We start from the raw sequence: 8,566 nt of genomic DNA on the forward strand, positions 1-8,566 counted from the left end.
TGTGTTGTAAATGTGCCTGATAGATCTGTCTTTTCTTTCTAGGGCATCTCCTGCATATACAAACTTGTGATAGGTCACCAGTTCCCAGAAATATGATGGCTTTTTTATTTTTTAACCTAGAAGCAGGAGCCTGTTCTGCTGGTGGCAGGATATTTCTGATGTTGGTCTCTCTGCACCTTGGCTCTGACATATCATCAGAATCACAGGTGGTATCGACATGGCTATTTTTATTCAATGCTTCCTGTCCAAAGTGAGGCTTGCCTGTGCCAGAGACATGCACCAAGTTCAGCTGGAGGTTTAACCCGGTACAGGAAACATACATTATGCTTTAACAGAGAGCCTAGAACAAACTTACGATTTTCCTTTCAGCTGTGAAGGCAGAAAAGAGAAAGGGGCTAACAGCTTTCACATGTTCTGCTTATGTACTCCCTCCAACTACTGCAAAACAAAGGAAATGTGAGCCCTTCCTCTGTGTATACTTCTATCTGATATTTGCCTTCTTAATAGGTAAGATTTTTAGTCTTTAATTTTTAATTAATTTTTTTAACTAAAACATAGTTGATTGTACATATCTGTGGGGTACCATGTTGAATATCAATACCTGTGTGCAATATGAGATGTTCAAGATGGGATGATTAGTATATTCAACATTAAACAATGTAGCCATAGGTAAGCTTTTTTAAACAAGAGGGTTCCTTTGGAATCAACTAATATTTGTTCTTCCTTTCTTCCACTTAGTTGCACCAAAGCCACATTATAAACTAATTAGAGACTGTTATTTGAAAAGTTCTAACAGACTTGCCAATAAAGGCATTGCCTAACTTCATTGCAGACATGTCAGCAGCTGTAGATGTATGAAATTAAGTCTATTGGGCTGATTCCTGCTTGCCTGCCTATTTTTATCTTTAGACCACATTCCCCATTGTACAGCACATTAATGGCTGCTATCAAGGGCTTACTGTAACATATGTGACACTGTCAGTGTCCCTTTGATGGTTCTTCAAATACTGTGTTAGCAGGGATCAGAAAGTGAGATTTAATAGCCTACAAGATTTATCCCAAGCAAGTGAAATCTGACTGAAACATATTCTACTCTTGGCTACGAAGAATGGATGTATTGCTGCTGGGCCCAAAGTTTGCTGAGAGAAAGAGGCTTCACAGTATCATACCGGTGGTTGTTACAGCACCTGTTGCAGAAGCGTGTATCAAGGTGTGGTCTATATTAGAATGAAGAATGGTTCAGAATAGAAACGAAAGGTGAAAAAGTGAATAAAAATCTATCAAGGGCCGGCCCGGTGGCGCACTCAGTAGAGTGCAGCGCTTGGGAGCGCGGCGGCGCTCCCGCCAAGGGTTCGGATCCCATATAGAGACCGGTCTGCTCACTGGTTGAGCGTGGTGCGGGTGTGACACCGAGGGTTGCGATCCCATTGCTGGTCGCGGTACGGGCGCAACACTGAGGGTTGCGATCCCGTTACCAGTCACGAAAAAAGACAAAAAGGAAAAAAAAATCTATCAAGAAAGGGCTAATTTAAGAGCCTAATCAGACAATCCTCTTTTATTATTTTAAAAGCAAATAGGTACTACGTCTTGGTATTGTTTGAGTAAAGAAGCAAGCACTGGGAGAGAAAAAACAAACAAACAACCCCCCCTAAAAATATCAGTTGTTGAGATTGTGGATGCATATTTCCACATCCATCTACTCAGTACAGGTGTAATTAACACCTATTGCTTCCTGGTGCTGAAGAGCAATCTCATAGTGAGTAAGACAGATAGGTCTTAGTTCCATGGAGTTTAGAGTCCACTGAGGAAGAAAAACAATGAAGAACTAAACATACAAATAAATATGTAAGTGAGATGACTTAGAGCACCTAGTAGATGCTAAATAAATCATTGTCAACTAAAAGAATAAATATCATAAATGCTATAAAAAATAAGACCTTGGTGCAATAAAGAAAAACTAAAAGTAATGACACCGTCTACAGAGCAGGGAACTGCTCCTAAGGTGTCTGTTTATTTTATGTGCATTTATGAGGTGCAAGCCACAAAATGGAAAAATAGAAACAGAAAAGGTTTGTATTGCCGAAGAGCCCTGGATTAGCTATTATTTCTTTACAGAGATCAAGAACTTTCCTCCAACAAATGCCTTCATTATTTTGTCAAGCAGGATAAATAGCAAGAAATTCCATCAAACATAGACACACATAGTAGGTTCTGCATGTCCAAGAAGAATAGCATTCAGCCCTGTCTTCTAGGAGTGAAGCCAGCTCTGCAAATGCATACCTGCAAAATAATGAATGAGACATGTACATGGGATATTCAACAAGAACTGAGCACTCTCTAAAATTACAGGTCTGGAACTGGGTTATACGTGAACGGGTTGTCACAACTGACTTGTCAGGAGGAAATCACAGCTATGAATATAATATTATAAATGCTTATGCACTGTACCCATAATGAAATGGTATACATTAATAAGGAAGCCTAATTTGTCTTTCACAGAATATCAGAGAACTTCTGTAGGTTATCCCAGGCAACAGCATCACAATGGTGGTTCCTTTATTTTCTCGGGGCAGTGAAGAAGGAATGATCTGCACTTGAGGATCCTGATATTTGCCCACAAGAAGTTGGTGTGGCGTGATACCTGGACTTGGTCTGAACATTTGGGGTAAAGGTATAAATGGAGTCCCACAGCCTGTATGTCTGATTATTGATAAGTTACACATTACAGTAACAAATTTGACAACAATGCCTTCATTATGATGAAATATATGAACAGTCGTGTTTTTATTTGACTCAAAATTGACAAAATATTACATAAAACTGAACTTAATAATTGCATATATCAAGGTGTTGTTTTGATAGGTCAGTGATGTTTGCATAAGAAATTGTTTTATTTTGCAAAATATTCCTTAGCCAACATATGCAACTGACATGAATACAGCATTAATTTGTAAAATCCTCTGGAATAAAAAGTAGAAAACAAAGAGGAGCAAAGATTGGACACTCAGAATTATTGGGAAATGATAACATTATGCAAAAGCCCATTGCTTTTATATCTGAGAAGACAGATGAGACAGGTTAATTATGTTGTCTTTCCTCTTCCCGAAGTGTTTCTGCCTGTCAAGACTTCTTCATATCCACAGTAATCCATCTTTAACTTCAGGAGTGACGTAAAACCCACAACTTTCACAGCCTTTGTATGCAGTCCTTTTTGTCGAGCGCATAGGACAAGAGATGTGGAAAGCATTTTCCTGGGCCCTCATTTTGTGAATAGATCTTTAGGGTTATGAGTCTATCCATACAAATACTGAGCACCAGATCCAAAGTGGCAGATATGTCTGTTTATTTTTTAATAAATATGTTTTGGAATACATTTGTAGTATGTGGATCCCTCCAAAGAACAGGCCATTGGGCAGAGGCCCTTCTAACATGATGTAAGGGGTTACTGTCTGATTGTGCACTATGCCAGAGCCATTCATTAAGAAAATAGAGAAATATCAGGGTCACTACAGCTTGGTCTATGCTGAATATTCATATATAACCCAGTTATTCAGTACTAATTTTGAGAAGTGTCTGATTCTTCTCCAATTCTTCTGAGATGCCTGGAGAAGTTAGGGAGCTTTCTCAGAAAAGAAAGGAAGAGTAGAAGTTAGCCAGGTGGGACAAGGTCAGGAGGGCATCCCTGGCCAAAGGAAAAGAATATACAAATCACAGAGGTGTGCTGAGATGGTATGTCCAAGCAACTGCAGGTATTTTGGTAGGGTTGGGTGTAGGAGGAGGGGCTGGGAGAGGAACCTGAAGGCTAATGTGTAGGAGAATGCAGAAGTGGGGACCGATTGAGAGGTGTTAGATATAAGGTACTCCCGGTTCTGGCTGGAAAGGTCCTACAGTGCACCATGCCCTGGCCTCTGGTGAAGCCAGGGTGGGTTTAGCAAGATTGCAGTTCACAGGGCCGACCCCGTGGCTCACTCGGGACAGTGCGGCACTGGTAGCGCCAAGGCGTGGGTTCATATCCTAAATGGGGATGGCCGGCACGCTCACTGGCTGAGCGTGGTGCAGACAACACCAAGCCAAGGGTTCCGATCCCCTTACCAGTCAAAAAAAAAAAAGGTTGCAGTTAACAGATATTTAGGGGCATGCAAGTGTGACCTTGCCTTCAGCCCCTGTCAGTAAGGTCCAACGCTATTCAGCACGTTAATCAGGACAGTGTGCAGTCCATTTACAGCACAGACCCAAGGCATGAATGGAATTTTTCTAGGACAGCAGAATCTCCTACTATGTAGCCTTCTTGTGCTCATTCTGGAATGAAAAATTAATAACTTCCCGGAATCATTCATTATGAGATTTGAGTAAAGAAAAGATAATTAAATCTCCAAGTGATGGCCTTGCTGATTCCTCTGATTGAGAATGATTAAGATCAGCTGGTCAGGGGCATAGGAAGGACTCGAACCTCCCCAGAGGGGAAGCCCCACTCTGCCTCCACCTGCCCGTGTGCTCAGTTTAGGAAGTCTTTTGGGAGACTTGGAGGGAATGACCAGACCTGGAGTATGGCTAGCAGGGGTGCTTTCGTCCACGATTATGCCCCAGTGCCCTGGAGCCTAGGTTCCCAGCAGCACAGGTGGCCTTGGCTCCCCTCTAGAGCTTTGAATTCTCTTTTCATTTTTCATTCACCATATCCTGCTTGAATGCCTTTCTATGCCTTTTTAAAATCTAAAGTATAACCAGGACAAGTTGAGAACTGCAAAACCACAGTAGCTACAATTCTGAATACAAAAAAAAAAAAAAAAAAAAAAAAAAAAAAGAAAGAAAAGAAAAGAAAGAAAGAAAGAAAAGAAAGAAAGAAGGAAAGAAGAGGAAATAGCAGAATGGCAAAAGTGAGACTATTGAAAAGAATCACCCATTAAATCCCGATTTCCTTCTTGTAGATTCTTCCCTGTCTGTGCCAAGGATTTTTGTAAGGACTTGAACAACCTGACTTTCTTTTGTTCCATAAATCCCAGTGAGGTGGTTCACTCTGCATGTCGCAGTGTGAGGAAGGAGACACATTCTTCAATGGGCAGCTGTTTTCACTGCCGCCGTTGGGCAATTTGTAGGAACAGAAGAAAAGAGCATCTTCTTCGTCATTTCCCCACCCCCCTTTTTTCATTCTGCACAGACGGGTCTGCTGAACTGCCCCGTCCCCCAGCCACATACCTGATCCCCCTCACCTTTTCAATAAATCCCCTTAGTGCTGGCTGCATAGTAAACGCCCTTCCACCCCCAGAAAAGTGTGAGGCTTAGAAAAAAACAGGGGCATATTGTATTAATTTGGTAGGGAGAGTATCACAGCCCGGGTGGCTTCAACATCAGGTTTTTCCCTCACAATCCTGGAGGCTGGAAGTCCAAGGTGAAGGTGTCAGTGTACGTGGTTCTCCTGAGTCTCTCTCCTTGGCTTGCAGATGGCTGCCTTCTCCCGGTGTCTTCACAGGGTCTTCCGTCTGTACCCGTCTATGTCCTGATCTCCTCTCTGTATAAGGACACCAGTCATATTGGATTAAGGCCCACCCCAGTGATTTCATTTTAACTTAATTACCTTTTTAGAGACCCTATCTCAAAATACAGTCACATTCTGAGGTACTGAGGGTTAAGATTTCAACACATGGATTCTGGGGGACACACAATTCAGCCCATAACAATACCTATTGGTCTCTTACTCTCTCCCTCCCCCCTCCCAAGTCTGTTTTGGTGTAAGGAGTTGGGTTTGATCCTTGGGGATAATTTTCAGCCCTCACTTTATCCTTGAGACACAACCATCACTGTGTTCCTCCCCTCTTGTACCTGGTCAGCTCTCTCCATGGGACTGAACTTGCAGCTCATGATCTTGTCTGAGATGAAAGTTTCTTCTTTTGAGACTCCAGCCTTATTTGGAGCAGTCTTTGGTGCACAATTAACTATTACCTTTCCTAGGCCTTTCCGTGCATCGTCTGTCCCTTCCACCTCCCATGGCTAAGCCTTCCAAATAGCAGCCACCACACCATACACCCACATGGGTGGCCTTGGCTTCCTAGGTGTCCTCTTGAGCCCACCCACTCTTGGCTGAGCCAGGGCTGGGGCTCTAGATCTATATAAATCTTCTCAAGGGTTAGTGTCTGTAGAGGAACACATTTTCCCTATCTGCCAGCCTCTTCCCAGCCCTCAGCTTATTTAGCTTCTAGGTTCTTAGTTCCAAGGTATAAGCTGAGAATTCAGAAAGCTGCAGGGGAATTTGGATCAAAAGATCTTTGCATTTGAATGGGAACTTGTCCTCTGCCCTCTGCTTCATTGTACCCTCTCTACCATCCTTTGCTAAAAAAGCAAAGTGACTGTCACCTGCATTTCCTTGCAGCTGAATCGGAGTGCATAGGTGACACTCTGCCTGTGTGGGTCCAACACCCTAGAGCTATGAGCAACTTGAAGAAGAGAAAGTAACAGTGAGAGGATCTGTGTCCCAGCCCTGCCTTTGCCATTTACTAGTTATGTGGCTTAGGAAAGTTCACTTTGCCTCAGGGGTCCTCAGTTTCGTCATCTATAAAAGTGAGTTAGTAATGCTTACCTTTCCTGAGTTGGTCTGAGTCTCTGAAAACCTTTGCAAACCATAAAGAACTAATAAATATCTAAATTTAAAAAAAATGTATTTGTGATTAAAATAACCATTGCAATATGGTATGGGAAGAGGGGAAAAGCTATAAGGGAAAAATTAAATTATTCTTCCAAGAAGTTCTGAGCTTTGTAAGAAACAAGCTTTAGGAATTACAAGGACAGACAGGTTTAATCAGGAGTCCCTACAAAAGCAATCAAGATCAAATGAACTGTAATTACGGTAATCATCTCATGAACTCTAATGTCATGTTCCTAATATCAAATATTATGAAGTCCTATATAGTGAACCAATCTGTCATTGCAAAGATAATAAAAGTTTCATGTCTGATGGGATGTATTCTGTTTGACTGGAAATTTGTCATTCTTTTTCATCAGAAGCCTCATTAGGGTCACCATTTAAAAATTTTAATTAAAGTGAATGAATCCTATGAATCTTAATATATATATATATATATATATTTAAAAATAATAGATTTAATATAACTAGTTATACAACTCCCCTTTAAATTTCTCCATGAGGGCTACTTCCTCCTTACTTCCAAATTAAATCAAGTTATCTGGTTATAAAAACCCACAATGACCCAGAATTTTCTTCTGCAGCATGTCTCAATCTATAGTTCTATTTTTGTTTTTGTGACTATTTGTTCAGTGTTTGTGTTCTACCGTCTGGAGTAGAAGACTCAGAAGGGCAGAGCATGTGACGGTGTAATCCACATGGCCTAGCACGTGGCACTTAGAATTAAATCCACCTTTCTCCCCATAGCCCATGAGGTGTAAATTGGCCTGTGCTTACCATGTCATCTCTCTTTCTGTGCCTCAAAATCCCCAGCTTGTTTCTGCTTCTGGCCCATTCTACTTGATGTTTTCTCTGCCTGGAACTCTTCCTCTAGATTTTGCCTGGCCATCTTCCATGCAAAATGTCATCCAAATGTCACCGCCTTAGCAAGCCTTTCTCTGATCAAACATATCAAAATTAAAATTCCCTTCCCAGCCACTCTTAATCTCATTTCCTTCTTGTATTTTCGTTAGTATACTTGTCACTGTATGAATCATATTTCTTGGGTACATATCTACGTTATTACATGTGAATGTATCTGTATGTTTATTACCTGTGTTTCCTCTGAGATGTAAGAACTTTCGAGTACAGAACTCTGTCTTATTTGGCCTGTTTACTTCTGTATCATTAAGGACTAAAACAAGCCTGATATTAGTAGTCATCCAGTAAATACCTGTTATATAAATAAATAAATGATCAGTAGGTGTTCAAAGGTATATTTTAGAGGAAATATATGATCAATAACTGAATTTATTATCACAGGTTTATTCAGACAAACATTTTTTAAATTTACAAATCCAGTTTTGGCATTAGTAAAAAATAGGGCTTTTCTAGAAACCAGTTTTATTCTGGATGTCAACTTTTAAAAGCTTCTCAAGTAGATATAAACCCCATTCGGAAGGAGGTGAGAGGTCCTGGTGCCACTGGGTCTGTGTGTGTCTCAATTCCCTTTAATTCCTGACCGTGCATGAGGTTGATGTGGCTCTGAATTTCCTAACTGGAATCTGTCAGAAGTTCAGTTCCTGGGAAGAGCCTACTCTAGGCCATTGTCTGTAGGACTCTCCTCATGTAGCTTATTAAGGTTGATGTGGCTCTGAATTTCCTAACTGGAATCTGTCAGAAGTTCAGTTCCTGGGAAGAGTCTACTCTAGGCCATTGTCTGTAGGACTCTCCTCATGTAGCTTATTAGTGAGGAGAAGCAAAGGAAGATCAGTGCCTTTGGGCCAAGCACTTGTTCCATATGGATTCATTTTGAATGTGTGTTTCATGCCAGCCCCGAGCCATGCCCCTTGCATTCCTCTTCTCTTGTGATATCTGGGGTCACTGTGTCCTCAGCTGTCTTCTGAAGACAGGTATCTTTTTTTTTTTTTTTTCATGACCGGCAACGGATCG

General features: G+C 41.2%; 1 long non-coding RNA gene across 1 annotated transcript; it reads left to right on the top strand.

Moving 5' to 3' along the window:
• The first annotated feature begins 376 nt into the window (after positions 1 to 376).
• On the top strand, positions 377 to 3,347 carry LOC103595155. The gene is made up of 3 exons (XR_550919.1): positions 377 to 507; positions 2,500 to 2,671; positions 3,109 to 3,347. It is a non-coding gene; the product is annotated as an uncharacterized LOC103595155 (long non-coding RNA).
• Positions 3,348 to 8,566: the final 5,219 nt, after the last annotated feature.

Source organism: Galeopterus variegatus, unplaced genomic scaffold (assembly GCF_000696425.1).
Source record: "Galeopterus variegatus unplaced genomic scaffold, G_variegatus-3.0.2 Scaffold1696, whole genome shotgun sequence".
NCBI lineage: Eukaryota > Metazoa > Chordata > Mammalia > Dermoptera > Cynocephalidae > Galeopterus > Galeopterus variegatus.